The 14,028-nt window shown below is 45.3% G+C and overlaps 1 long non-coding RNA gene across 1 annotated transcript; it reads right to left on the bottom strand.

Annotated features, from left to right (window-relative positions):
- Positions 1–6,455: 6,455 nt before the first annotated feature.
- Positions 6,456–9,734, bottom strand: LOC142467996 (uncharacterized). The gene is made up of 2 exons (XR_012788552.1): positions 8,974–9,734; positions 6,456–6,578 (listed from the first exon to the last, which is right to left on the bottom strand). It is a non-coding gene; the product is annotated as an uncharacterized LOC142467996 (long non-coding RNA).
- Positions 9,735–14,028: the final 4,294 nt, after the last annotated feature.

The following is a 14,028-nucleotide window of genomic DNA, read 5'->3' as shown; positions in this document are numbered from 1 at the left end:
TCAGGGGAAAACTCATAGGGGCCTACGGGGTTGCCTGTCCTATGCAGGTGGGTCACTGACCTCCTGCACCCACACTAACTCTCCTGTATCACCCGGATCCCCTCTGACTAACTCCTACCTAATATCCCCAACACCTGCAGTAACACACTGCAACCTTACACGATGCCCTCTTGTCCGCCCTCACAGCACTGACCGCTGTGACCTGACAAGAATGCACCTCACACACACCTAAGGGCAGAGTACCTAACCTAGGGGCCGTCCCTTATTAATTACCCACTAACCTGGTGGGGATTTGGGCCTGTCTGGGACCTGGGGAACCTTACCTGGTGTAGGAGCCACCTGCTCACAACACCATTCCTTCCCCTTCTTGCTCCCAGCTTCAACTGCCGTTGCTCAGTGCGCAAAATGTATCTAGTTCTGGCTCCAGGGCAATCCTTCAGCCCTATTGGCTCCCTGGCATCATGTCGGGCGCGGCTGAGGCTCATGGGATTTGTAGTCCCTTCCAAGAGTTTTCCCTGGTAGGTTAGGTTTTCGCGAGCTCTCCTCATGCTTTCCTCGCGCATGCGCAACTCTGCAGGGCCATCGGGACTCACTGCGCATGTGAGATCTACAGCAGGATGGCGGCGCCCTGCTCGGGAGCCGCCGGGGACTGCCGGAACGCCAAGCACTCCCTGTACTAGCCCCCACCCACCAGAAGTGCCGGCGGGTCCATCAAGTGACCCGCGGCACTGGAGGAAACGAGGGAGGGGTCGTGGGGCAGCAGGCATGCAGAGGGGAAATGGCTACATCCTCCCCCTGGTGAAAAATTCAACGTCCCCGCTTGGGGAACAACGTCACTCGGCATAAGGTTATACAATACAAATGCAGAGCATGATATGTACAACTTATCACTTCTGACTTTACACAACAGGGTACAAGGCAGGTCACACATGATAACCGAGGCCAACTGAGACCATTTGTGGGGTGCCCCTAACTGATCATGTGGGGGTACCTCACTTTTGCGTTTGTGAGCTTCCCCCGGGAGAATCTCTTTTCGAGCACTCTCGGGGATAACAGTCACAGGGTTCTTACTACTTTCTCCCCCTGGTGGATGGAATAGTACCATGTCTCTGTGCCAGACCTTTACCCGGCCATCCGCAGCATGGATGCGATAGGCTAGGAGGTCTTGCCCTTTTCCACGGTCCACCACATGGTGAATGGGGCGCTCCTTTTTGGGCTTAACGAAGGCAATGTTCACTAAATCCCTCGCCACACAGTCCTTGTCCCTACATACTTGCGAGGCTTCCACTGGGAAGCGAGCAATGGGCAATGTCTCGGTTTCACCCTGCAGGGGGTAAAGGGTAGATACCTTACCACTGTGGTGATTCACAGTGGCCAACAGGCCCTCGGGGACGCTGTCAGTTCCCACCTCGGCTGTCTTGGGACCTGTCCCCGGCACTTCTGGGGCAGTCCACTTACTTGCTGAAACCTCGGGAGCGTTGGATCCCAGTCCTGGGACCCCTGGGGTTGGAGCGCATGGGCTCACACTCAGATCAGGAGCCTGTGGGGAGTAGGGAGGTTCCTCACCACTCTGCTGGCTTGCCAAGGGTTCCTCTTTCTCTGGAACACTGTCAGGTACCATCTGTGCTTCACGGGACATCACAATGGGACTGACTGTTCTCTTCGCCGGGACGATAGATGGTAGGTACTGGTCCATTAGCACCACTGGACAGCTATCTGCTAAGGGGGACACCTCCGCCAGGATGCGATGCCGAGTGGAGCCATTCACCCTGGTGGTCAGACTTTAGAAGCTATTGTGCTCCGCGGTCACCTGGAGGCTCACACCCTGCACCCTCGGGGCAGTCAACTCACCCTTGTCGTCATCAGCAGGCACTGATCCCAAGCTGGGGACTGATGGTACCATCGTAGCGGACCGGACTGGCCACATTAGGGCACATGGGCCACATCCGAGCAAGCGGCAGCATCTGGATACATCTCGTCTAGGGCAAACGGACCCACAGCAGGCTCTGTATCCGCCGAGATAGTTGGCTCGGTGACGTCACTAGAGTGGTCCACCGGCAGGCGCATCACCACGAGTGGTTGATCGCTGGAATCACCAAAAGAAGATGGGGGTATAGACACCTTACCCTGTGATTCCGGAATCTGCTGGTCTGGGCTCTGTGGTTCCTGCTCAGGAACCGGGTCTGGAACCAACATCTGAGGTTCCAACATCTGTAGCTCGGCCTTTGGCGGCTCCGGCTCAGGACCTGAATCTAAAATGTCCATTTGGGCACACGGGCCCTCCACAACCTCCACAGCTGAGGTAGGTGGACCAGCAGCGGCATTGACCACCGGGATAGAGACATCAGGCGCCTCTTTCTCCACGGGTTCCGCATCAGAGGTTCCTGCTCTACCACTAGGACGTCCCCTTTGAGAGGATCTGGAACCGTGTCTGCAACATGGGTTTGGACACACGGGTCCCCTGAGACTTCTGGAATTAGAACAGACTGATTATCAGCATAACTCACTTTAGTAGAGAGTTCAGGCTCCTCCTCTTCTTCCTCGGCTGGTTCCGTAGGCTGGGGTATAATAGGCTTCAAGAACCATTCACCGCAGCAGTCACATTCGGGCTCCCACGCCAGTGCGCCTCTAGAACAGTCACAGGTGGGGCTAAAACACTGTGTACCCGGTTCTCCGCCCACCTCGGTAGTCTTGAAGTCTAGCGGTAACTGAGACAGGTCGGCTCCCTGGACATAGGCTTCTTGCAGGCAGGGGCACATTAGTGCAAAGACATCTACTCCTGGCGCGCGCCAGGGCACATACACATTAGGGTGTACCCCCTGACAATCTATCTCATTCTCGGAGGAAGGATAATCCGTTTCTGCAACAGTGCCCCCCTCCTCTTCTGACAGTTCTGTAGGCTGCTGCAGCTTGGGAAGCAGGAACTGTACCCCGCAGTAGTCACACCGGGGTCCCCAGGTCAACTCACAACCTGATAAATCACATTTGAAATAGGGACATCTGAGAAACGCCTTCCCTTCCACTTTTACCATTAAAGTCCCGGTTGGTAACTTAGAGGGATGAAATTCCGCACCAGCCGGTATATCCAAGTCCTTTTGTAAGCAGGGACACAAAAGAACGAATATGTTCCCGGCACTTATTCGCCACTCACCATATAACTGAGGGTGGGATATACTGCATCCGTTACTTCTTCTATGGTGAACAGAAGTGGCTGATGGCTGCTCAAGGCGCTCTCTTCCCCTGGTGGACTCAAGAGGAGGGGAGCTTTCTATCAGGGAGGGGTTTCGGGCTCTGCACTGCGTCACTCATTCGACGGGGGTGGGGCTTAGGTTTTCCCGCCAATCCCGGACGGTTTTCTGCAAAGTCATTCTGCGCCTTGAGCGCAGCACCACGTGCACGCTTCCGACTTGGGGAAAGTTGCCATGGCGCTGGGTCAGAGTAGACTAACGGGTAACCCTCAGGGGGGCACCCAGGCATAAACAATGTGGACGGTACCTCTGACAGGCATATATCCCACGTGGGTGTCACCACAAAAAGCAGTGATCTGGACGCGAGGTCTTGATCTTCATCTATAATACAGGCGTACGACCACCCGGGGATTCTACGCATATGGTCACAGACTTCCTCATCTGATATCTTTGCGGGAAGGCCTTCTACTGCCACCACACGGCAGGGGCTAAGCTCTAGCCTCAAGGCCAAGGCGAGGACCTCGTGGCCGGACTTTACAAACATTTAGGGACAATTTGACAAAAAAATGGAACAGGGCACCCCAGGTCTGATTTCAGCAGCGCCTTCAAATGTAACCCGTATTCCCCCACCCAATAGCAGATATAGTGTGAGTGCGGAGAACCTAGGTGTGGTGCTTTACCTGTTAGGCTCACAGGAGGGCTGAGCTTCCGACACAGGGAACCTGGGGCAAGTATATTATGAGTAACTCTGTACTCGGTGCAGCGCCTCCACCTGCGATGGTTCCCAGCAGAGCGGAAATTGTTCCTCGCAGGACACATATAAATACTCAGAACACCGTATGTGTAATAACCAATACCTTTACTTGTGAGCATAGGAACCATATAACATCACCAGAACAACAGTTGTCCCTCTCTAGAGGAGACACTGACTATGGTGTCTCGCAGGACGCTCCCCCCCTACACCAGGTGATCCCACCCTGTGTCCAATAATCCCCACACAATGTCCAGCACTCTTACAGAGAGAGGATATGTGTGATTGCGCAGTCACTAGCGAAGCTAATAGGATCGTTGGTGCACTTGTTGATAAGGATTACTTGCCGAGCACTCCAGGGCTCGGGCCTGCAACTGGCTTCACAAAGGATCCGATGACAGAGAACACCGGAACCACCATCCAGGATGATCCCACGCGGAAAGCCTCTGCAGCGGCAGCGGAGGCCTACGCTCCACCTCCTGAACAGATGCGCAGCGTCTGCTGAGTCCCTAACTGACTCAGTGAACTAAGGTGATGCTCGTTGCTACTATAGGCCATCCCTAAAGCACAGCAACCTTAAGTGTCTTAAGGGGAAAACTCATAGGGGCCTACGGGGTTGCCTGTCCTATGCATGTGGGTCACTGACCCCCTGCAAGCACACTAACTCTCCCGTACCACCCGGATCCCCTCTGACTAACTTCTACCTAATATCCCCAACACCTGCAGCAACACACTGCAACTTTACACGATGCCCTCTTGTCCGCCCTCACAGCACTGACCGCTGTGACCTGACAAGAATGTACCTCACACGCACCCAAGGGCAGAGTCCCTAACCTAGGGGTCGTCCCTAATTAATTACCCACTAACCTGGTGGGGATTTGGGCCTGTCTGTGACATGGGGAACCTTACCTGGTGTAGGAGCCACCTGCTCACAACACCATTCCTTCCCCTTCTTGCTCCCAGCTTCAACTGCCGTTGCTCAGCGCGCAAAATGTATCTAGTTCTGGCTCCAGGGCAATCCTTCAGCCCTATTGGCTCCCTGGCTTCACGTGGGGCATGGCTGAGGCTCATGGGACTTGTAGTCTTTTTCAAAAGCCTTCCCTGGTAGGCTAGGGTTTTTGCGGGCTTTCCTCATGCTTTTCTCGCGCATGCGCAACTCTGCAGGGCCGTCGGGACTCACTGCGCATGCGCGATCTACAGCAAGATGGCGGCGCCCTGCTCGGGAGCCGCCGGAACGCCAAAGCACTCCCTGTACTGGCCCCCACCCTCCAGAAGTGCCGGCGATCCATTGAATGACCCGCGGCAGCAGAGGAAACGAGGGAGGGGTCGCGGGGCAGAAAGCACGCAGAGGGGACCTGGCTACATGTATATATATCATATATATATCATATATTTGGTTTGTGATGTAGTATACATTAATTTCCTAATTTAGGATAGCTTTCATTCATTTGGAGTAGTAGTCTATTTATATTATATGATGATAATAAGCTTAGTGAGAAGACATGGCTGTCATTTTAAGGACAAGAAATACTCTTTTAAATAGGTACTGATTTATATGTTTATATATATATATATATATATGGAACACACAATAGATGCCGCAATCAAATCACCCTTGTGTGATTAAATAATCAGTTAACCAGAAGTCAAGGTAAAAGGTAACCCTCTGGTGGTGCTACCGACCGAAGGGAATAATATGACTAAAAAGGAGGGAGAGTAGGGTCAAAAAGGTGCACTCAAATGCTGAATTATGAAAAATAGAAATGGACTTTATTAACAAAGAGTATAAAAAACACAAAAGACAGACCCACACAATTCACATGTCAGATCGCTATGCGACACAGCGTAAAAACATCAAAGAGGTACAATTGGTCTGATAAGAGCCAAAGCAGGGTAACAATATATCATTACAAATATAACATAACAGAACTAGGGGAAAAATATTTCTCCCCAAGTAATGTTTACTGAGATCGGCCGATCCAGAACAAGAGTAGCAATGAATATAAATGGTAAGTAGATACAGACCACAAGAGAAAAATTGGATATATATTGTAGTAAATGTACATAAACCTCTTAATGATGATGAAAGATAATTAGACACATAGCTAGAAATACATACAGTTGTGACCCTTAAATGTGCTGTAAATCAGCTGAATAAAGTGATGCCCAGATTGAGCTGCACATGTAAAATAAGTAGCAGCAGTGGTAGATCTATAAAGTGCACTGGTAGCGCTCATACAGTATAAAGTCCCCTGAGATACAGAGCTCAAAGATAATGAGCAGTGGTGGTGTGTGAATAACACAGGGACATAGAGCACTGCTGTGTGTGGTGTGCACAAGGCACTGGGGAAATCCAGTGATAAATACCAGCGTTACTCAGTCAGGCAGCAGGAGAATCAGATGATAAAGACCAAAGTCTTGCAGTGGGACATCAACAGTAAAACGGATGAAAGTCTCACGCAGTATGGTAAGGCACACGGGTCACAGGATGGAGGGGTGCTGTCACAGCTCTGCTCCTACGGCCGTTTCGCCAAAAAGGCTTCTTCCGGGAGCATACAGTGTCAGCATAAACAAACACTCTTAAAGGGCTCCGTTTTCCCGCCAAAAGTTCACTCGTGACCAACAGCCAATAAGAAATTCTGAAAAATAGAACCGTGTCAGCTGTTGCTATGTGGAAGTGAGCAGAAATTTGGAGGCAGTAATCCTTAAAGAGACAGACATAAAAAGACACAGGAAGTGGCATAATGTGATTAAAAATCAGCATAATTGCTAAGCAGAGTGTTGTAAAGCAAGGAGGCATGAATAAAAATATAAGTAAAGCTAATTTAAAGAGTGATTAAATTGACAATATCTTGAAGAATGTCCAATGAAATGGCATTATACTAAGTTAGATACCAAGTATTGACAATACTACACAGAGACATAAAATATGGAGGATCAAAGGAGAGATGAACTATAAGCTGTGATTGAGACTTAATAAAAGATTTCTAGGGAAAGCAGGGTAAGTTACATAAAACAAGACAGAGTCTCTAAATGAGTGAAAAGCTAAAGGAACATTGCAAAACTGAGGTAATCATTTAATCCAGTTGGAATCATGGTCCCTAATTGAACTATCCATCTGCATTCTTTTTGCAGTAGGAGCTGCTCCACATTACCGCCGCGGATGTCTATGTTGATTTTATCAATGGCAAAGGCCACCAGGGATGAGGGGTCAGAGTTGTGAACATCACGAAAATGGCGTGCCACACTGGTGATTTTTTTGAAGCACGCCAGGTCTTTAGTTGCATTTTTAATGTTACGTGTGTGCTCCAAAACCCTTACACGAAATTCCCTGGTGGTCATGCCAATGTAAATCAGACCGCAGGGACAGTTCAGATGGTAGATGACATTCTTGGATTTACAATTTAAAAAATAAAAGATTCTGAAGTTTCTGGTGCCTTTAGAGTTATGAAAGACATCAGTCTGCTTCATGTGTCTACACGCGGAACAATGTCCACATTTGTAGAAACCTTTTAAGTTTACTTGGTTGAGGAAAGTAACTTTTGGAGGGGTAGTGTAATGACTCCTGACCAGCAGGTTCTTTAGGTTAGGTGCTCTCCTACTAGTGAGGCTAACTCTGTCACCCAGAATAGCCCGGAGATCTTGATCTGCCAAAAGTATGTCCTAGTGTTTTTGAAGGATGTTTTTGAGACTGTTCCATTTATTATTGTAAGTTCCAATGAACCTTATTGTTTTAGTTAGTGTTGGTTTAGGTTTAGGTTGCAATAGAGTTTGTCTGTTTAGTTTTTGACTGTTGTTAAGACCCCGTTTTATGGCCTTAAATCTTTTGCTCATATCTATGGATTGGGTATTAAATGTCTCCATAGTTGAGCAATTACGGCGAAGTCTGATAAATTCGCCATTGGGGATGCCCCTTATCTGATGAGCAGGATGAAAGCTGCTGGCGTGCAGTAGGGTGTTACAAGATGTCGTTTTACGGAAAATGTCAGTCACTACACGACCATCAGAGGCAATGCTAATACTGAGGTCAAGATATTTAACATTAGTAGTACTCGAGGTGTAGGTGAGCCTGATGTTAATGCTGTTGTGATTGAGAACATCGATGAACTGTTGCAACATTAATGCAGTGCCCTGCCATAGAATGAAAATATCATCGATGTATCTCAACCACAACAGCAGATGGGACGTGTACTCACTATTGGCTTCAGAAAAGACCTCTTCACGTTCCCACCACCCCAGGAAAAGATTCGCATAGGAGGGCGCACATGTTGCACCCATAGCCGTTCCTCTGATCTGTAAATAATAAGTATTTTTAAATAAAAAATAATTATGTCTTAGTACAAAATCCAGGAGATGTATTAATGTATTCGTTAAATTTGTACTCAGGTTCAGCATGGATATAAAGAATTTTGTGGCAAAGATGCCATCTTCATGGCGGATACAAGTATATAACGTTTCAACGTCACAGGTGGCTAATATAGTTTCGTTGTCAACAAACACGTTATCAAGCCTTGAGAGTATATCCATGCTGTCCCTGAGATACGAAGGTAAAGTTTCTACAGATGAGCGTAAAAATGCATCAATGAAACGGCTTATGGGCTCACATAGCCCTCCTATACCTGATACGATTGGTCTTCCTGGGGGGTGGGAGAGATTTTTGTGGATCTTGGGCAGAAGATATAGTGTCGGTGTAATTGGGTACTTAGTAATTAGACCGTCATAATGACGTCTAGTAATTACACCCTCAGTCAATGCCTCATGAACCAGAGCGTCAAGCTCTTCCTTGAACTTGGTAGTAGGGTCACCCTGCAATTCCCTATAACACTGTTTGTTACGAAGCTGTTTGAATGCCTCCGCTTCATATAACCTTCTAGGCCATAAAACAATATTGCCCCCCTTATCGGAAGGCTTAATTATTATGTCTGGCAGAGATTGAAGTTCTTTAATTGCTAACCATTCTTGCCTAGAAATGTTACTTGAACCTGCAAAATCAGATAAATCATTAATATCACGGATTACCATGTTGGAAAATACCTCCACCTGTGATACTGCCTGGATAGGAGGGCAGAAGACAGATTTTGCCTTGAAGTTAGACACAGGACCGAGTTCATTGGTATCAGGGATCACCACATCTGGATCTTGCAGGGACGGCAGGGAACCTAAGGATGAAATAACTTTCCCAGATTCTAATAATTCCTCCTCAGTAGGTACTTTAAGGAAATGCTTGTGAAGCAGAAGTTTCCTGCAAAAAAGCTGGACATCCTTAATCCATTCAAAAGCGTCACAATAGTGTGTGGGAGCAAACGATAAGCCACGTTCTAACACTTGGATCTGAATTGGACTGAGCGTTGTTTCAGATAGATTAACGACAGCAAGGGGTTTTACTTCCGTTGATGCTTGCCCCTCTGGAACTTGTAACCAAACTGGTCCCTGTCCCTTAGGCTTCTTGCTCCCCCGCCTCGTCCTCCTCCTCCTGTGCCCATTGGTCCTTGGTATAAAAAAGGAACTGATCCCGTTGCCGTAGATGCTGGATTCACTGTGTCACAATCAGAGGAGTCCATTTCTGAGGTAGTAGATCCTGCTGATACAGAGGTTCCTGATTTGAGATTCCTCTTTTTCTTGCGGTAGCCTGGTTTGGAATGGCTCCATTTATAGACTTTACCTAACTTATAATCAGATAGGTCTCGATCAAATTTACCCTTTTTCATCAATTCGATTTCACCTTCATATTTATCGAGTTCAATTTCAATTGTATCAAAAACACTTTTATCCATATATTCCATATCCTTACGTAAAGAATCAATTGCAGATGTGGTTTCTGTGAGACTTGCCTCATCATTAACAATTAATGTATTGATAAGTTCAACAGAACAAGTGTTAAGAGCACATTCCCAGCGTTCTTTCAGACCAGGGTCATTAAAGGCGAATGATGGAAAAGTTTGTATTCTGAGCCCTCTAGGTATCATTTTATAATCTAGATAATTACATAGGGCTATTTTATTCCACCAGACTCTTAATCTTTTCCTCATTAATAACGTAAGTTCCCTGATTTGATCCTGGTCTGAAGTCACACTGGGATGCTGTGTCAAATCCACAATATTGTCAGTAATAGAGAAAATCCTTGCAGCATTAGCAAGACGCTTAGACTCTTTGCCAGCAAAGTCCATTATAAAAATTTAATATCACACTGGGATGATTGAGCAGGCACCTGGAAATGACTGAAAGGCCAGTCTAAATTAGTATATGGAACACACAATAGATGCCGCAATCAAATCACCCTTGTGTGATTAAATAATCAGTTAACCAGAAGTCAAGGTAAAAGGTAACCCTCTGGTGGTGCTACCGACCGAAGGGAATAATATGACTAAAAAGGAGGGAGAGTAGGGTCAAAAAGGTGCACTCAAATGCTGAATTATGAAAAATAGAAATGGACTTTATTAACAAAGAGTATAAAAAACACAAAAGACAGACCCACACAATTCACATGTCAGATCGCTATGCGACACAGCGTAAAAACATCAAAGAGGTACAATTGGTCTGATAAGAGCCAAAGCAGGGTAACAATATATCATTACAAATATAACATAACAGAACTAGGGGAAAAATATTTCTCCCCAAGTAATGTTTACTGAGATCAGCCGATCCAGAACAAGAGTAGCAATGAATATAAATGGTAAGTAGATACAGACCACAAGAGAAAAATTGGATATATATTGTAGTAAATGTACATAAACCTCTTAATGATGATGAAAGATAATTAGACACATAGCTAGAAATACATACAGTTGTGACCCTTAAATGTGCTGTAAATCAGCTGAATAAAGTGATGCCCAGATTGAGCTGCACATGTAAAATAAGTAGCAGCAGTGGTAGATCTATAAAGTGCACTGGTAGCGCTCATACAGTATAAAGTCCCCTGAGATACAGAGCTCAAAGATAATGAGCAGTGGTGGTGTGTGAATAACACAGGGACATAGAGCACTGCTATGTGTGGTGTGCACAAGGCACTGGGGAAATCCAGTGATAAATACCAGCGTTACTCAGTCAGGCAGCAGGAGAATCAGATGATAAAGACCAAAGTCTTGCAGTGGGACATCAGCAGTAAAACGGAGGAAAGTCTCACGCAGTATGGTAAGGCACACGGGTCACAGGATGGAGGGGTGCTGTCACAGCTCTGCTCCTACGGCCGTTTCGCCAAAAAGGCTTCTTCCGGGAGCATACAGTGTCAGCATAAACAAACACTCTTAAAGGGCTCTGTTTTCCCGCCAAAAGTTCACTCGTGACCAACAGCCAATAAGAAATTCTGAAAAATAGAACCGTGTCAGCTGTTGCTATGTGGAAGTGAGCAGAAATTTGGAGGCAGTAATCCTTAAAGAGACAGACATAAAAAGACACAGGAAGTGGCATAATGTGATTAAAAATCAGCATAATTGCTAAGCAGAGTGTTGTAAATCTTTTATTAAGTCTCAATCACAGCTTATAGTTCATCTCTCCTTTGATCCTCCATATTTTATGTCTCTGTGTAGTATTGTCAATACTTGGTATCTAACTTAGTATAATGCCATTTCATTGGACATTCTTCAAGATATTGTCAATTTAATCACTCTTTAAATTAGCTTTACTTATATTTTTATTCATGCCTCTTTGCTTTACAACACTCTGCTTAGCAATTATGCTGATTTTTAATCACATTATGCCACTTCCTGTGTCTTTTTATGTCTGTCTCTTTAAGGATTACTGCCTCCAAATTTCTGCTCACTTCCACATAGCAACAGCTGACACGGTTCTATTTTTCAGAATTTCTTATTGGCTGTTGGTCACGAGTGAACTTTTGGCGGGAAAACGGAGCCCTTTAAGAGTGTTTGTTTATGCTGACACTGTATGCTCCCGGAAGAAGCCTTTTTGGCGAAACGGCCGTAGGAGCAGAGCTGTGACAGCACCCCTCCATCCTGTGACCCGTGTGCCTTACCATACTGCGTGAGACTTTCATCCGTTTTACTGTTGATGTCCCACTGCAAGACTTTGGTCTTTATCATCTGATTCTCCTGCTGCCTGATTGAGTAACGCTGGTATTTATCACTGGATTTCCCCAGTGCCTTGTGCACACCACACACAGCAGTGCTCTATGTCCCTGTGTTATTCACACACCACCACTGCTCATTATCTTTGAGCTCTGTATCTCAGGGGACTTTATACTGTATGAGCGCTACCAGTGCACGTTATAGATCTACCACTGCTGCTACTTATTTTACATGTGCAGCTCAATCTGGGCATCACTTTATTCAGCTGATTTACAGCACATTTAAGGGTCACAACTGTATGTATTTCTAGCTATGTGTCTAATTATCTTTCATCATCATTAAGAGGTTTATGTACATTTACTACAATATATATCCAATTTTTCTCTTGTGGTCTGTATCTACTTACCATTTATATTCATTGCTACTCTTGTTCTGGATCGGCCGATCTCAGTAAACATTACTTGGGAGAAATATTTTTCCCCTAGTTCTGTTATGTTATATTTGTAATGATATATTGTTACCCTGCTTTGGCTCTTATCAGACCAATTGTACCTCTTTGATGTTTTTACGCTGTGTCGCATAGCGATCTGACATGTGAATTGTGTGGGTCTGTCTTTTGTGTTTTTTATACTCTTTGTTAATAAAGTCCATTTCTATTTTTCATAATTCAGCATTTGAGTGCACCTTTTTGACCCTACTCTCCCTCCTTTTTAGTCATATATATATATATATATATATAAACAAAAATTGTGGCGCCAAAATATTACTATATTGCTATGTGTATAAATGAACTGTAGTGCTATATCTTGTATATTGAAAGTGTGTATAAATCCTAAATGTGTTTAAAGATCAAAATAAAAGTGTGCAATAGAACTGTTAAATACTAAACATAATAAACCAAATCTACTTTAAACAACACCATAGGATATTACATAAATATTGGTAAAAATAAAAAGTGTGCAAAAAGTGCTAAAAAGTGACCAAATATGAAAAAATGAAAAATGATAAATATATAAAGTTATAATATAAAATCCAACCAGTCCTTCAATAATCAGTCCATAATAGGAGGTGTAGGATGTGTGCAAAGGGATCTTCTGCTGCTCTCACAAGGGATAAACCACCTCCACGGATATCTACAAACAGAAAAAGAGAGAGAGCGCACGCCCCATAGCATAATACTGCGTGGTTTATTATAAAATTGGGGAAGGGATGGAAGGGGGGGGGGGAATCGCACTCACAAGATTAAAAGGTTTAAAAGGCAGTTTGTGAATTATATCACCACCATCCGGTACTGCTGGGCGAAATCACTTCCAGATAGCTGATCAAATCACCACCGACTGGATAAGGACGCCGTTACACCGTCTGTATGCTGTTCAAATTCAGCTCTCCACTCCGAATGGCCGCTGTATTCTTCCCGCGCTGGGTATGGCCTCGTGCGCGTGTGCAGCGTCTTCGTGACGTGATTGCGCTTCTCAGGGATACTGCTTCATTCATTGTAACATCGCCGGAAGAAGAGATCAGTGTATCTCGAAAGCTCGCACAAATTAAAGCATTTCGTTAGCCACAGAACGGTATCATCTATTTATTTTTTGATTATTGAAGCTCGGCTAACACGGTACTGATACCGCTACATGTATATATGTGTATATATATATATATATATATATATATATATATATATTATTTTATATGTATGTCAATGTTTTTATATTGGTTGTTTTTGTCCAGCTCCTGTAATGTACTGTTCCTACAATTTATCAGTACCCTGACGCACTTTGTTATTGTACCATTTCTGTATGATAGAATGTATGAGTGGGCAAGGTTTGCTCTGAGACTATTTCAGAATATCATGTGCTTCCTAAGGAGATTAAAACTTAACTTTGGTAAAAATAAATATATGGGAGGGAGGTATTTTATGCTAACCAAGCTCAAATAAAGCATATGTAGAGGTTTTTAGCTTGTAATGGGGCAGTGCCACCTTATCTTCTGTATCCAAGGCTATAAATACTGGGGTTGGTATTACCCCCCCCCCCCCCCCCAGATCACGCTGAAGCCACTTGCTAATGTG

The sequence above is a fragment of the Ascaphus truei genome, chromosome 17 (genome assembly GCF_040206685.1).
Source record: "Ascaphus truei isolate aAscTru1 chromosome 17, aAscTru1.hap1, whole genome shotgun sequence".
In the NCBI taxonomy this organism is placed as follows: domain Eukaryota; kingdom Metazoa; phylum Chordata; class Amphibia; order Anura; family Ascaphidae; genus Ascaphus; species Ascaphus truei.
This window is presented reverse-complemented; position numbering and strand designations above follow the sequence as displayed.